Genomic DNA, 17,032 nt, shown 5'->3' with positions numbered 1-17,032 from the left:
AAAAGGAAAATTATTATCTCCCTCCATTACATGTTCAGATTCACAGTGGAAAGAAAACCATTAACTAAAATAAAAATGACCTCTCTATGTTATATCTACCAAACTGTGAACCAAAACTCAGGGAAAAGAAAGAGAAATTAAAGAGTAATATAAATTATGAGTGCATTTCTTTACTTATAGGTTTCTTTTATTTATTTATTTCTCTCCACTCCCTCATAGTTTGTACTTGCTGTGTCTGTTTGTTGTGTGCTGGTCTTCTTTTTGGTGGCACCAGGAATGGAACTGGGGGCCTCAGATGTGGGAGAGAGTGCCTAATCGCTTGAGCCACCTCTGCTCCCTGCTTTGTTGTGTCTCTCATTATGTTTTCCTTGTGTCTCTCATTGCATCATTTTGTTGCATCAGCACACTGTCTTCCTTGTCTTCTCTAAGAGGCACTGGGAACTGAACCTGGGACCTCCCATGTGGTAGGTGAGGCCTCAGTCTCTTGAGCCACATCTGCTTCCACATTATGAGTGTATTTAAAACAATATTGGGAAGCGGATGTGGCTCAACTGACAGAATCCAGCTACCATAATATGGAGGGTCCAGGGTTCAATTCCCAGGATCTCCTGACCCACGTGGTAAGTTGGCCCACGTGCAGTGCTGCTGCTCGCAAGGAGTGCCAGCCATGCAGGGGTGCCCCCGCATAGGGTTGCTCCATGTGCAAGGAGTGCGCCCCATAAGGAGAGCTGCCTCATGTGAAAAAAGTGCAACCTGCCCATGAAAGGTGATGCACACACAGAGAGCTGATGCAACAAAAAAGTGACGCAGTTTTCCAGCACTGCCAGATAATGCAAGTGGATGCAGAAGAACACACAGCGAATGGACACAGGAAACAGACAATGAGGGGGAAGGAGAGAGATATAAATAAAAATAAACCTTAAAAAAAAAAGAAACCCAATATTGTATTATGTCAGGACCAGAAGGTTTTTGGTATTTGCCTACAAATGATTTCATTATCAGCGTATGAAGGAACATCTGTCATTTTTCCCCTTAATGATTTCAGGAATACATATCTGCCATTCTCAGAATCTCCTACCACAAAACAAGCCAACTTTCTCCCCCAGTCCCACTCTACTCCCAAGAAATAATGGAAATTGTAAGGAGTTGTAAAGTTAGGGTTTGAATTCTTCAGACAGGAAGTGTTGAGGAAAGCAAAGCTAGGTCAGGTATAGACTAAAACAAATTTAATGGATCCATGGCTGAGGATAGTTCTTAAATTGTTTCTTGTTATATAAGAAATGCTTTATGTTCTCAGCCAAACTGTAGAGCTGCTGGTGCACAGAACTCTTGGAAAGGACAAAACTCAGACATCCCTTAGCAACAATCCATTTGGGGGTAGGAAGGAAGTGCATCAGCCAGGGAAGGAAAAATGGAACATACTATTTTGATTGTTTCATGTGTACAGATTTTAAAATTCCAATTAAGACTTAAGATACTTAAGATATAGTTCTGTGACTGGGTAAGAATTCTGGGGTGGAAACAACCTGGAACTGTGCTGTTTGATAAACTGTTTCCTGAAAAGGCTTATAGCCTTGAATATAAAGTTTCCATGTGACCCTGCAATACCACTACTTGGTATATACCCAAAATAACATAGAACAGTGACATGAACAGACATCTGTACACTGATGTGCATAGCAGCATTATTCATGATTGCCAAATGGAAAAAAAAATAAGCCATGTGTTCATCAACAGATGAATGGGTAAACAAACCATGGACTATCCAAACAATGGAATATTGTGCAGCTGTAAACAGAAATGAAGTCATAAAGCATATGATGTCATGGATGAACCTGGAGGACATTATGTTGAGTGATGTAAGACAGACACAAAAATACAAATACTGTATGATTGCATTACTATGAAGCAAATATATTGTGTAGCATATTGTATGATTCAAAAAAATTTATAGGTATCCAGTACAAAAAAAAAGGGCAAAATATTTGAATAGACATTTCTCCACAGAAGATATACACAGACAGACTAATAAGCACTTGAAAAAAAAAGTTCAACATCATTAGCTATTAAAGAAATGCAAACCAAAACTACAATGAGGTGCCATTTTCACTTACTAGAACTGCTATGATAAAGGAAATGGAAAATAGCAAGTGTTGACAAGGATGTGGAGAAATGGAAAACCTCACCCATTGTGGTGGAATGTGGAATGCTGCAGCCACTGTGGAAAACAGTTTGGCAGTTCTTCAGAAAGTGAAGTACAGAATCACCATAGGACCTGTCGATCCCACTTCTGGGTATATACCCCAAAGAATGAAAAGCAGGGACTTGAAAAGGTATTTGCAAACTGATGTTCATATTCACAGTTGTCAAAGGATGAAATCAATCCAGGGGTCCATGAGCACATGAAGGGGTAAACAGAATGTGGTGTATACATACAGTGGAACATCATTCAGCCACAAAAAGAATGGAGTTCTACCACATGGTGACAACATGGATGAACCTTGAAGATGTCCTATCACCTGAAACAAGCCAGACACAAAAGAACTACTATTGTAGTCTCACACAACTCTTCTGTCAATCCAAAATTATTCTACAAGGAAAATGAGAATAAATAGCTAAACCCACATCACTCCGACTAGCTGGCCTCCTCGGGGTTACTTAGGGAAGTCTAAAGTATCATCAAGGAAATGAACCCCTGCTGCTACTCACCCCAAGCTTGCTACTGAGTTGCCTGTGTGAGAAGGAGCAATATTAGGAGCCAGTGCCTGTAGCCATGTTGGCAGAGGAATGTTCTCCTGGATATGCCTTTTTCAGGAACTGCACCCCCAAAGTGAATTTCTAGGGTGCCATGTGGCCTGTATTTAAGTCAGACCCTACCAGATATGCCCTTTCCTTTGATGAAGTTCACCAACTCATTTTTACCTGTTGCTCTGGCAGAGGGATGGAGAGCTCATTTCCCTTTTAGAGCCCTGTCATGTGAATTGACGAGTTGTGCTGACTGAGGCCTGCAGGAGCTGGGGTGAGGCAGTGGAAACAGAATCAGAGCACTGGCAAGGCTGTGGAGACAACCCTGTTTTCTTGCTCAGGTGAAAGCATTTAGGCCCAGGAAGGGGCATCTCGTGGATGAAGGAACAAGCCTTGGTCAGGGGATTCTGACGTTTGTCCTCTGCCCTGCCATGACTCCCCCTTCACCAAACAGGTGAGTGGGCTCAGGAGGGTCTCTGGATACTACCAAGACTGAGCAGTGACTGGCACAACCTCGCCTGGCTGGGTCCTGGCCTCCTCCCTGCTCCTGGGGGCTTGTGGCCACTCCTTGGGCCACCTATGCTCACAGGCACGTTTGTGTTACTTGAACTCAGGGGAGGTGGGAGATGCCTAGGACAAGCCCTCAGCACTGGGGTCTGCTAAGAGTGTTTACTAGTAAAAGGAGGACAGCCCTCCTGGGGGGCTCTTTATGTCAAGAGGGCTCTGAGCTAGTAAAATGAGAAGTCCAGCATTTCCCTGGTCTTCTCTACAGAACATAAGTGCCATGGGATGTAAAATGTGTCGCAGGGAGAAAAATAGTCCCATAACCAAGTACTTTTGGAAAGTTTAAAGGCTTGTAGGCTGAAGGTCATCTCAGAGCCTTTAACATGCGAAAGTGCACTGGGGGGCTCTAAAAGATGTGTATGTAGAGGTGTTTATTACATGTAGCTTTCTAAACTTGATTGACCAGAAAACCTGCCCTTTTTAACTCTATTTTTAGAAAAGTTTAAGATTTATCTTTATAGAAAATTTACACTGAAAGTATAGGGAATTCCCATATAAACCTCCCCCTTCACCCACATACCCATTTGCCCCTTTATTGACATTTTAGATGATTGTGGCATGTTTGTTACAGTTGATGAAGTAATACTGAAGCATTGATACTAACCACGGCCTACAGTTTACATTTTGGCTTGCACTTTGCACTGTACAGTTCCACAGGCCTTGACAAATGTGTAATGTCATGTGTCCATCATTGCAGGATTAAAGTGAAGAATCTCCCCACCCCAAAAGTGCCCTGTTCCACCCCCTCATCCCCCTCCCTTCTTAACTCTGACACCCCCATCTTTATATCAATGTTACCCATTCTTCCTCCAACACAAGGTGACATCCACAATAACAACTAATCTACTTGGTCCATGGCCACACCCCCCATGATTATTCATTCCCCAACCCCGAGGGACCCTGGAGATCTGCTCTGACAACCCCTGGCTGAGAGAGTGATACCGTGGGGCAGATGGAGGGAAGTTTCCTGTCCGCAGCTGCACACATTCTCCATTTTGGGGGATAGGACCTGTCCGTCTTCGTTTTGTTGGCTGTGCAGGGCAAGGCTGAAAACCGGACAGTAGGAGCTGTCCACTGCTCTGCTGAAATTCAGGGTTGAATCAACATTTGAACAGTCCAAAGAATTAAGTCTCTGAAAAATATGCTTAACTGGTACAAGGAAAATAATAGGTATAAATAAAAGTAGTAGAAGAATCATGGTTAGGGGAACTGTAAATGAGTGTAACTGTGTTATATTGGGAAAATAGATTTTCATATCTATTCCAAGATAGAGCCCACCAAAGAAGTGTTGATATCATGAAGCTGTGTGCCTTGCCTGTGCTGTCCCACTGTCCCAAGAGACCTCAGGAGTGCTCTTGTTGAGGCTTTGTACACGGCACAGTTAGTGAAATCTGCCTGAGACCTGGGTAAGTATAACCTCCAGAATGATCTCCTGACTCACTTTGAAATCTCATAGCCATAAAAACTCTTTTATATTTAGTGTTTCCCCCTTTTGGTCAAGGTCTTTTCTGAAATGCATCACTGATGAATGTGTGGTAGAAAGCCCTCAGTTCCAGGGAGGCTCATTCTTGGGAGTCATGTCCCATGTTGGGGGGAAAGTATTGAGTTTATTTACAGAATTTGGCTTAGAGAGGCCACATTCAAGTAACAGGGATGTTTTCTAGAGGTAATTCTTAGGCATTAATTATAATTAGGCAATGTTTTCTTTTAACAGGAATAAGGGTCATATGTACAAGTATTAAGCCTGAGGGGTTCAGAGTGGACGTGGCTCAAGTATTTGAGTGCCTGCTTCCTACATGGGAGGTCTAGGGTTCAGTTTCTGGTGCTTACTAAAAAATAATAATGATAATAATAATAATTTTAAAAAAAACAATGAAAAGCAAAAACAAACAGAAAAAATTCAACTCAGGGGACCCAATGCAGCTCAGTGGTTGAGGACTCACTTCCCACACTTGAGGTCCTGAGTTCTATACCCAGCCCCCAGTACCACCACCACCACAAAAAAAAAAAAAAAAGAAAAAGATCGAGGACTGGGCACATAGGCCCATTTTCTTCTTACATATTCCAGAGATTTTTGTCAATTTATTTGAGAAAGTAGCAGGGCTTCCCCAGGATGGAAGTTTAATATTTTCTTTGCTTCTCTGTGGGCCTCTATCTAGTGAAAAAACATACTTACAACACAAAAACATAACAAAAGTATGTTTTAGGTGAATTTCCTACCATATATCACCTCACTATCAACACCCTGTACTAGTGACAAACCTTTGTTATAGATGCTGAAATGATCTTTTTTTTTTAGGATATTCTTATATTTGCATTCTCAACTATAATCCTTGGCCAGCCTAGGATTCACTGAGGTATATAACTGCCCAATTTAACCTCCAGCTTTCATTGTAGCATCACGGATGGCCGTAACTTCCCCTGTAAGCCACTTTCATACTCACACTTGAGTGCTATTAATTATACTCACATCACTGTGCCACCATCACCTTCATCGATTTCCAAACCATTACAATCAACCAAATTATAAATTCTGCACAGGTTAAGCATTGCCTCAGCGTTCTCCCCTCCCCTTCTCTCCCTCTTGGTAACCTACCTTCCAGGCTCTACCCCTGTGAGTCTGCTTGTGATCCTTTGTTCATATCAGTGAGATCATCAACATTTATCCTTTTGAGTCTGGCTTATTTGCTCAACGTCAGGTGCTTGAGGTACATCTGTGTCGTTGCACATATCAAAACTCCATTCCTTCTCACATCTTAATAATATACCAAAATGTGTATAGACCACATTTTGTTTATATGTTTATCCATTCATCATTTTATGGACACTTGGCTTGCTTCCAGCTTTTGGCAACTGTGAATAAAGCTGCTATGAACATGGGAGTGCAAGTACCTGTTCATGTGCCTGCTTTCAGTTCTTCTGGGTCTACACCCAGTAGTAGGATTGCTGGATCATATGACAATTCTATTCTTAGCTTTTTGAGAAACTGGCAAACTATCCTCCAAAGTGGCTGCACCATTTCATATTCCAACAGCATCCCCCCCCCACTGACCACCGCCTTTCTGAGCGCCCCCCCCCAGGCCTTCTCCCCACCCACCTCTGTCCTCCTCTGTGGGCAGGCACTTCTCCCTTTACCTCCCTCCTTCTATTCTTTTTTTTAAATTTTATTTTATTTATTCATTTAAAAAAAATATTACATTAAAAAAATATGAGGTCCCCATTCACCCCCATCGCCCCCACCCCACCACTCCCCCCACAGTAACACTCTCCCCCATCATCATGACACATCCATTGCATCTGGTGAGTACATCTCTGGGTATCGCTGTACACCATGGCCAGTGGTCCGCACCATAACCCACACTCCCCCACGTTCCATCCAGTGGGCCATGGGAGGACATACAATGTCTGGCAATTGTCCCTGCAGCACCACCCAGGACAACTCCAAGTTCCGATAATGCCTCCAAATTTCATCTCTTCCTCCCATTCCCCGCACCCAGCAGCCACCATAGCCACTTTTTCCACACCAATGCCACATTTTCTTGATTATTAAGCACAATAGCTCATGAATAGAATATCATTAAGTCCACTCTAATCCTTACTGTATTCCTCCTTCCTGTGGGCCTTGGCTTGGTTGTGTCCATTCCACATCTAAGTCAAGAGGGGGATTAGATTCCACATGGATACTGGATGCAATCCTCCTGCTTTCAGTTGTAGGCACTCTAGGCTCCATGATATGGTGGTTGACATTCCTCAACTCCATGTTAGCTGAGTGGGGTAAGTCTAATAAATCAGAGTGTAGGAGCTGAAGTCTGTTGAGGCTCAGGGCCTGGCTATCATATTGTCAGTCCAGAGATTCAGATCCCCTAGATATATCTTAAATCCCAGCACCAACTACAATTCCGGTAAAATAGCATGAAAGGCTTGTGAAAAGAGATCACATCTGAGTCCAGCTCCATCACGCAAAAACACCAACTCCTAAGAAGGGCCAACTGACATGGCAGTGAACTCCATCTGCCATGGCCATAGAACCTGTGGGTCTCTTTAGCCCTCAAAAGAACCAATACCTGGGGTTGTATCTACTTTATCTGTCTCTGAGACTCTGCTCAGGTGTGCATAAGGGCAATCCTTCTGACAACCTTGAGACTCTTTTTTTAGAATCTCATAGCCATATGAACTCATTTGTCCTTTCCATTTCCCCCTTACTTTAGGTCCAACAGCATTTTTAACTCCTGTTATTATATGTAGACAGGGATATTCTGCTGGTCCGTGTTGAACCTTTAATTCAAGGTCATTTTCTAGTTACGTCATCAGCTGGTAGTTGGTAGTGATCCCTCAGTGCCAGGGAGGCCCATCCCTGGGTGTCAAGTCCCACACTGGGGGGACGGCATTGCATTTACATGTTGAGTTTGGCTTCGAGACTGGCCACATTTGAGTAACATGGAGGCTGTCAGGAGGGAACTCCTAGGCACAGTGTTGCTCTAGGCCTTGTTATTATTTCAGGTGTATAGGCTCACAAGCATAGTCATTAGTATCAGGGGCTCACTGTTGGACCCTCATTCCTTCCTGGTCCTTGCCGTTGCACCCGGGGGACTGCCGCTGCTCCCCTAGGGGCCAAAACAGAGCCCCCCTGGGCAGGAACCCAGTACCCCCCCACCTGTTGTTTTTAATTGTTTCCACTATGAGTATACCCAAACATTTCCATGGACCCTGGACACATGCCTTGTATAAATCCCTGTGAACCATATGTCCCCTGTCAATAACATCCCATACCAGTATTCCTCTGCTGCCATTGTTGAACCATTCTGTGATCCAAAACTTCCTTAAAAGTGAAGCCCAATAAAATGCCAGGTTCCCTTAATAGTAAAATGGAATATAGCGATGAGTTTAAAGGTTAGATATAGAATACATATTGATTTGGAAACATTCTACATCTTATCTTTTTCTTTTCTTTTTTCCTAATTATTGAGGGCTCTACACAAGAGCCCTAGATCACAGTAATTCATATATACAATATACAGTACTCCCACATATCCATTATAAAACCTTTTCCCTTCCACAGCGATAATCTTTTTAACTTATTCATATCATATTTACTGAAACTGATGTACAGATATTGAGACAATAGCTTTCAAACAAGGTAACATTTGTGTTTACATTGTGGTTTATACTTTAGGCTGTACAGTTTTCTAAATTTTTTAGTTATCCTATGTTTTACATTATGGTTTACATTATTAGTCTGTTGGCCCCTATATGTTTTTGGTGTAATATTACATGTTTTATATCCATCCTTGTGTACTCTTGTGAAACACTTCTTTTGCCCTCACAGTTACTTTGGTTCCATCTATTCAATATCTATTTCTCCCTCCCCTTGGGGCCCACAGTGACAGTCAATCTTCATTTCTTGAGGAGCCATGTTCAGAGATACTTGCAACAGTGTTGAGGGCTTGACTTGCTCAACTGCCCTAATGCCCTGGGAGACACCATTTCTCTTGAGAGATACAGTTCCCTCTATTTGATGGCATTGGTCCTCCCCAGGATGTGGGTCTACCTTCACTCTCATTATATGCGTCTCTACCCAATGGTAAAACCCACTCTGGCAAAAGTAGCATTCAGATATTCCCTAGGAGTCTGTCCTACATCAGATCATCCCCTTTGAGTATCTTAAACAGGTAACTTTCCTAATTGTATTTTGAAAAGGTTTTCTCAGCATTATACTGTCAACCAACACCTGACAATCTCCTATGTTCGTATGTTGCCTCACCCTCCCCCCAATTTCTTGGGCAATATTACCCATCTGCCCATCCTTAGCCACCCTCAGACCTGCAAAGCCCCACCCAAAGGTAACCCTATGCCCCCATTTTTTTCCTTCCTTATATACATACTTACCTCCAGCTTATCATAGATTTCACCCATGTAGATCTCAGCTTACATCCTTCCTCTACCCCCCGATTTCCTGTAAGCCTATCTTCCAGTCTCTAGCTCTCTGGGGCAGCTTGCTTATTTCATATCATTGAGGTCATGTAGTATTTGTCCTTCAATGCCTGGGTTGCTTCACTCAACATAAGGTTCTCAAGATTCATCCATGTTACCACGTGTGTTTTTAGGGTATTTGTTCTCAAAGCCGAGTAGTATTCCATTGTATGTATATACCACATTTTATTGATCCACTCATCTGTTGATGGGCATTTGGGTCGATTCCAACTTTTGGCGATAGTGAACAATGCTGCTATGAACATTGGTGTGCATATATCGGTTTGTTTCTCTGCCTTCAGTTCTGCTGGGTATATACCCAGCAGTGGAATTGCTGGGTCATATGGCAAATCTATGGTTAGTTTTTTGAGAAACCACCAAACTGTCCTCCAGAATGGTTGTATCCTTCTGCATTCCCACCAACAGTGGATGAGGGTTCCCATTTCTTCACATCCTCTCCAGCATTTGTATTCTTCTGTTTTTTTCATAGCTGCCAATCTTATGGGAGTAAGATGGTATCTCATTGTAGTTTTGATTTGCATTTCCCTGATAGCTAAAGATTTGGAGCATTTTTTCATGTGCTTTTTAGCCATTTGTATTTTTTCTTTGGAGAAGTGTCTGTTTAAATCTTTTTCCCATTTTTTAAATGGGTTGTTTATCTTTTTATTTTCAAGATATAGGAGTTCTTTATACATGCAAGTTGTAAGTCTCTTATTGGATATATGGTTGCCAAATATTTTCTCCCATTGTGTGGGTTCCCTTTTTACTTTCTTGACAAACACCTTTGAGGTGCAGAAGGCTTTAATTTTGAGGAAGTCCCATTTATCTATTTGTTCTTTTTTGCTCGTGCATTTGGTGTGATATTCATGAAGCCATTTCCTATTACAAGGTCTTGTAGATGTTTCCCTACATGCTTTCCAAGGTCTTTATGATCTTGGCTCTTATATTTAGGTCTTTGATCCATCTTGAGTTGATCTTTGTATAAAGTGTGAGATGGTCTTTACTAAACTCATTTATGAGTTCTAGAAGCTTTGTTGTAGACCTCTCAGGGTTTTCTATGTATAGGTTCATGTCATCTGCAAATAATGATTTTGACTTCTTCTTTTCCAATTGGAATGCCTTTTATATCTGATTCTTACCTCAGTGCTCCAGCAAGTACTTCTAAGACAATGTTAAATAGAAGGGGAGAGAGTGGGCATCCTTGTCTTGTTCCTGACTTTAGAGGGAAGGATTTTAGGATTTCTCCATTGTAAACGATGTTGGCTGTGGGTTTTTCATATATACTCTTTATCATGTTCAAAAAATTTCCTTGTATTCCAATCTTTTGGAGTGTTTTTATCAAGAAAGTGTGCTGTATTTTGTCAAATGCTTTTTCTGCATCTATGATCATGTGATTTTTTTCATTCAATCTATTTATATTGTGTATTACATTGATTGATTTTCTTATGCTGAACCATCCTTGCATACCTGGAATGAATCCCACTTGGTCGTGGTGTATAATTTGTTTAATGTGTTGTTTAATATGATTAGCAATATTTGTTAAGTATTTTTGCATCTAGGTTCATTAGAGAAATTGGTCTGTAATTTTCCTTTCTTGTGGTGTCTTTGTTTGGCTTTGGTACTAGGGTAATGTTGGCATCATAGAATGAGTTAGGCAATGTTCCTTCCGTTTCGTTTTTTTGGAATAGTTTCAGCAGGATTGGTGTTAGTTCTTTCCGGAATGTTTTGTAGAATTCACCTGTGAAGCCGTCTGGCCCTGGGCTCTTCTTAGTTGGGAGGTTTTTAATGACTGATTCTATCCCTTTACTTGTGATTGGTTTGTTGAGATCATCAATTTCTTCTTTCATCAATAAAGGCTGCTTTTGTGTTTCTAGGAATTTGTCCATTTCCTCTGATATCATTTTTGTTGGAATATAGTTTTTCAAAGTATCCTCTTATGATAATCTTTATTTCTGTGGGGTCAGTGGTGATATCTCCTTTCTCATTTCTTATTTTGTGTATTTGCATCTTCTCTCTCTTTTTCCTTTGTTAGTCTCACTAAAGGTTTGTCAATTTTATTGATCTTCTCAAAGAACCAGCTCTCAGTTTTGTCTATTTTTTCAAGTGCTTTCTTATTTTCTATTTCATTTAGTTCTGCTCTGATCTTTGTTATTTCTTTCTTTCTTCTTCCTTTGGGGTTAGTTTGTTGTTTGTTTTTTTTTTTTTTTTACTAATTCCTCCAAGTGTGCACTTAGTTCTTCAATTTTAGCTCTTTCCTATTTTTTGATGTATGAATTTATGGCTATAAATTTCCCTCTCGGTACAGCTTTTGCTGCAGCCCGTAAGTTGCAAAATGTTGTGTTATCATTTTCAGTAATTTCAAGATAGGTATTAATTTCTTTTGAGATTTTCTCCTTGACCCACTGTTTTTCTAAGTGTGTGCTGTTTAACTCCAAATCTTGGTGCCCTTGCAGATATCCATCTTCATTCCACTGTGGTCAGAGAAATAATTTTGTATGATTTCAATCTTTCTGAATTCATTGAGAGTTTTCTGTGGCCTAGCATGTGGTCTATCTTGGAGAATGATTCTTGTGCACTTGAGAAGAATGTATATCCTGCTGTATTTGGGTGTAATGTTCTGTATATGTCTATTAGGTCTAGCTCCTCTTATACATGGTTCAAAGTCTTTGTTTCTTTATTGATTCTGTTTTGAGATGTTCTGTCCAAAGTTGATAGTGGTGTATTAAAGTTCCTCACTATAATTGTAGAGGCATCTATTCCTTCACTTAGTTTTTCCAGTGTTTACCTCATGCTTTTGGAGGCACCTTTGTTAGGAGCATAAATATTTATGATTGTTCTTTCTTCTTGAAAGATTATCCCTTTCACTAATATGTAGTGTCCATGTTTGTCTGTCACAATCGTTTTGCATTTAAAGTCTATTTTGTCTGATATTAATATAGCTCCTCCTGCCTGTTTTTGGTTATTGTTTACTTGTAAGATTGTTTTCCAGCCATTCACTTTCAACTTCCTTGAATCCTTGGGTCTAAGATGAGTTTGTTGTAGACAGCATATAGATGGGTCATATTTCCTTATGCAATCTTTCAGTCTGAGTTTCTTGACAGATGAGTTTAATCTATTGACATTCAATGTTATTACTTGCAAGGAATTAGTCATATTAGCCATATTTTCTTTGGATTTATGTTTGTCATATTTTGTTTGATTTTCCTTTTCTGTTTTTGTCTTTTTAGTTGCTCTTACACTCTAGTCCAACTCTGTCTCTCTTGTTTTTTTCTTTCTTCCTGCAGAACTCCCTTTAGTATTTCTTGAAGGGCAGAGTTCTTTTTGGCATATTCTCTTAGTTTCTGTTTATCTGTGAATATTTTGAACTCTCCATCATTTTTGAATGTTAACTTTGCTGGACAGAGTATTCTTGGTTGGAATTTTTTTCTTTTAGTACCTTGACTATGTCATACCACTGCATTCTTGCCTCCATGGTTTCAGATGAGAAATCAGCATTTAATCTTATGGAGCCTCCTTTGTATATGATGGTTCTCTTTTCTCTTGCTGCTTTTAGTATTTTCTCTTTGTCTCAAGCAGTGGATAATTTGACCAGTATATATCTTGAGGTAGGCCTGCTGGGATTTATGCTGTTTGGGGTGTGTTGTGCTTCCTGGACATGTACATCCATCTCCCTCAATAGGTTTGGAAACTTTTCAGCCATTATTTCCTCCAACACACCTTCTGTCCCCTTTCCCTTGTCTTCTCCTTCTGGGATGCCTATAATGCATATGTTTGTGTGTTTTGCATTGTCATTCAGGTCCCTAAGTTCCTGCTCGAGTTTTTCTATCTTTTTGTCAATCAGTTCTACTATGTGTTTGGTTTCAGATGTACTGTCTTTCACATCACTAAATCTCTTCTCTGCCTTTTTGAGTCTGCTATTATTTGCTGAGAGTGTAGTTTTGATTTCTTGAATTGTGCTGTTCATCCCCATCATATCCATTATCTGTTTGTGTATGATCACCATTTCTTCTGCATTCTCTCCAAGAGTTTTTTTCATATTCTTAATTTCTTCCTTCACTTCATCAAATTGATCCTTAATATATGTTTTGAAAGCTTTAATTACTTGTTTAATGTTCTGCTCCTCTTCCTGGTTTTTAGTTTAGATTGGGGCATGTTTTCCTAATTATTGGTTTGGTTTGTAGTTTTTTATTGCCATCTTTTACTCATTTTATCTTGACAGGTTTAATCAGTTGCTTACCTTCTTTGTCTAGTTTGGGGTTTAATTACTTGTTTTTGCATTCATGTTAAGTATTCTCTTTGTCACTTTGGTCTTTTTATTCTATTTCCTTGTGTTGCCTAAGTTCACTTGAAGGAAAATACTAGAGCCAGAGAAAGTAAAAGGAGCAAGAAAAGAAAATTAATAATAGTAGTGATATTAAATATTAACAGAGGAACCATGTGAGATCTAGGAGAATGGATATTAGACTCATGTAAGATATGTAGAATTATAACAGTAAGGAAAATAGAGTATGTATAATGAGACAGTAAACTGAATATGGGTAGAATATAGTGTGAATTAAAAGCCCAGTGCGTTCAGGAGAGAGGGAAACAGAAAAGGAAGGACAATACTATAAAGAGTGAATGTAAGAAAGAAAACAGAACAAAGGTATTAGAAAGAAAATGTCAGAAAAATAGGGGGCAAACAAAGAGAGGTGTAATGTAAGAGAAAAAAAATTGGTGGAGGATAGAAGGATGTAGAAGAAAGGGGATAATGTTGGTGGCCCAAAATGAATATACACAGAAAAAAGGAAATGGAGGATGAGGAAACACAGCAAATGTGAAGCTCCCTGCAGCACCTAATATAAAAAGAATTAAAAAGGAGAGAAAGAAAGAAAGAAAGAATAGGACGAAAGGGGACAAAAGGGAGGAGGGAAGCAAGCAAGAAAAAGAAAAAGAGAAAAAAAGAAAGAAAAAAGGGCCTTGAAGGGACAAAGAGGAAGTTAAAAGAAGAAGATAAACCAACAGAATACCAGACAAAGTTTCAAGCAAGGAATCCTCTTTGCAGTTAAGTAAAATGCTTAGGGATCTGATGTTCCCCCTTTCTCCCTTCCTCACTTCTCTCTCTCCCAGGGCAGCAGGAAAGCTGCCTGAGAGGTCCAATAGGAGAATTAAAGTGGGTACTTGTTGAACCAGCTCTGCACAGAAAACAATGACTCTTAATTTCCACGGAGAGAGCACCCACACCTCAACAGGAATCCCAAGTTTGCTATTGGAAGCTTGGAAAGCACCTCCTACAGTCCCTCTCCTTTAGGTGTGCTATGAGAGGGCTAGTTGATTTTCTGACTCCACCTTCTCCCAGACCAAGTTTCCTATCCCAGGGTATTTAGGTGAATTGGGCTTTCTTAACAGATTCACCACTCCTTTCTTCCCAGTCTCTCCCCAAGCCAACTGGTATGCCCCTCCAAGTGGAAAAAAAAACGGGGGGGGGGGGGAACACCAGAAAATCAAACCCGTATTAGCCAGGCCCCACTGCTGCACCCCCCCCCCCACTGAATCCCTCCCAATCACTGAATCAGTCCAAAACCAGAGGCCTAGGGCAACCCTGGACCTCTGGGTGCACTGGACTTGGGAAAGGGAAGTCTGGGACACTGCAGACCTAGGGTACATAGGTTCGTGGAACATGGGTTATGGGGGCTCAGGGGACACAGACCTGGAGACCATGCATCTGGGGACCATGGGGCCCAGGAATGCCACCACACAACTGACAGTTCTCACGGAACACCATGGCTGCCAGCCCCAGAGGGAAGGGTCATGCCAGCCCACAGCTTCTGACCTCTGTACTCGTAAGTCACAATTCTACCTTTAGCAAGTACCACCTCCTTCACTGTCTCTCCAAATTGACACCCATACACCCTCCACCCTGCAATCCCCCATGACAGACCGCTCCAGCAAGTCTCCAACCCCCCTCAACTGCCTCTTTACTGGAGAGATCATCGGTGCACTCACTTACACTCCATCTTGCCCTGCCCTCGATCTGCCCTCTTTTAAATGCAAGAAGTAAATTCCATTGGTTGTTAATTATAATCTAGGGTAAATTAACCAGTCTATGTGTTTGTGGTTAATTTTAAAGATTTTGTAAGAGCACCTTCCAAACTGAAGTATTTAAATGGCTAGTTTTAAGAAGGCATTATTAACTTGAAACCTAAATTGATATTAATGGCAAAAAGTAACTTCATAGCAGTGAAACCTTTCTGGAAATCACCTCAATGTGCATCTTCAAGTGGTAGTAATGAAAAGTTATGTTGATTCCATTGGGATTCTTCAGTTTTCATTAAACAAAATGGAAAAAGTTGTTTTCCCTCTACTAAATAAAAGTAAAATACCTGCTAAAGTAAAATACCTGCTAATTAATATCTTTATGGTAAAAATGTAAAAGTAAGAAGTAAAGTACTAAAACATTAAGTTCATTTGATATGTAACACCTTGCACTGGAAATGTTTAAAAAGTGTATAAAAGTCAAGAGATAGACTTCAGCACTGTCAAACTCCCTTGTGCATTCAAACCAGGCCTACAATACACTGCAGGTTGCCTCTCCATTTGAGTTATTGACTACATTGGTCACTGACCCCTAAAACAATAAAGATATCTACTGTGTCTCTGGTTGTGCACCTGAAGTCAATGGAAACTACATTGCAGTTTCAAATGCCTGCAGCAGCCAACAATGGCTCAATATAGCCAAATGTATAAATGATATTGCCTCCAGACTGGCACTGTTTTATAGTGCTGGAGGATGCTACACACCAGGCCAGTAGAATACTGGAATCTACCTTCCTAGCTTCTCTCTAGGGTCAACACTACTGCAGCTTGCTGGCTGTGTTGAAAAAAACATACCAAGTGATCACCAGTGATCACCAGAGTGCTGTGAGCAGAACTTAAGCATAATTGACATTATGGCTGTTCCCATGGAGAAGTAACATGTATGGCATTGCAAATCTGGAACTTAAATCTATTAATTGCAACTCAAAGAGAAACTTATGTATTGAGTAGTATATGAATTAGTATTAAGTGCTGTATCTATATCCTACTCTAGATATATGCCTGATATTATACTGATATCTTTTCTATACTAGATCATGTGTGGAGGGACACTGAACTTGTTAAAAGTCCTTGTGAACTTTATTTTCTAAGTAATCAATGAACCTATCTATAAGATAAAGGAATGGCCACGTTACCTGAAAGCAGTGGGGGCAACAGACCTTTTAATTTTAAAAGTTGCCAAATTAACTTGGGAGCAACCTCTTACAGTCTTTACCCCACACCAGATGAAGGATGTGCTTGAGGCCAGAGGCCACCAATGACTCAGAGGTAGCTAGTTAATAACTACCAGGCTCAATTACTAGACACCACATAGGTGTAAATAAGTGTGTTTCAGACACTCACCCAGCCACTCTACTACTGGTAGGGGCCCAAATTCAGATCCTGAGAAGCCCCTTCTCCACTCCTGCCTTGAAACTCTTAACCAAAACTGCTCAAGCTAGATTTAAAAGAGAGCCCCTTGTGAATCCAAACATTGAATGGTCCACAGATGGAAGCAGTTTTATTAAAGAAGGAATTAAAAAGGCAGGTTATCCAGTGGCTTCTCAATTTGAAACCACAGAGACCAAAGTTCATCCCCCTGGAACTTCAGCCCATTAGGCAGATCTGATTGCCCTTACCTGAAGTTTAAAGCTAGCAGCTGTGAAATGGGCTATTATTTACACAGATTCTAAATATG

At 40.6% G+C, this 17,032-nt stretch overlaps 1 pseudogene; it reads left to right on the top strand.

Annotated features, from left to right (window-relative positions):
• Nucleotides 1-3,176: 3,176 nt before the first annotated feature.
• LOC101442532 (protein RUFY3 pseudogene) overlaps nucleotides 3,177-17,032 on the top strand; it is a 28,300-nt pseudogene continuing 14,444 nt past the window's right edge.

The sequence above is a fragment of the Dasypus novemcinctus genome, chromosome 22 (assembly GCF_030445035.2).
Source record: "Dasypus novemcinctus isolate mDasNov1 chromosome 22, mDasNov1.1.hap2, whole genome shotgun sequence".
In the NCBI taxonomy this organism is placed as follows: Eukaryota; Metazoa; Chordata; class Mammalia; order Cingulata; family Dasypodidae; genus Dasypus; species Dasypus novemcinctus.
This window is presented reverse-complemented; position numbering and strand designations above follow the sequence as displayed.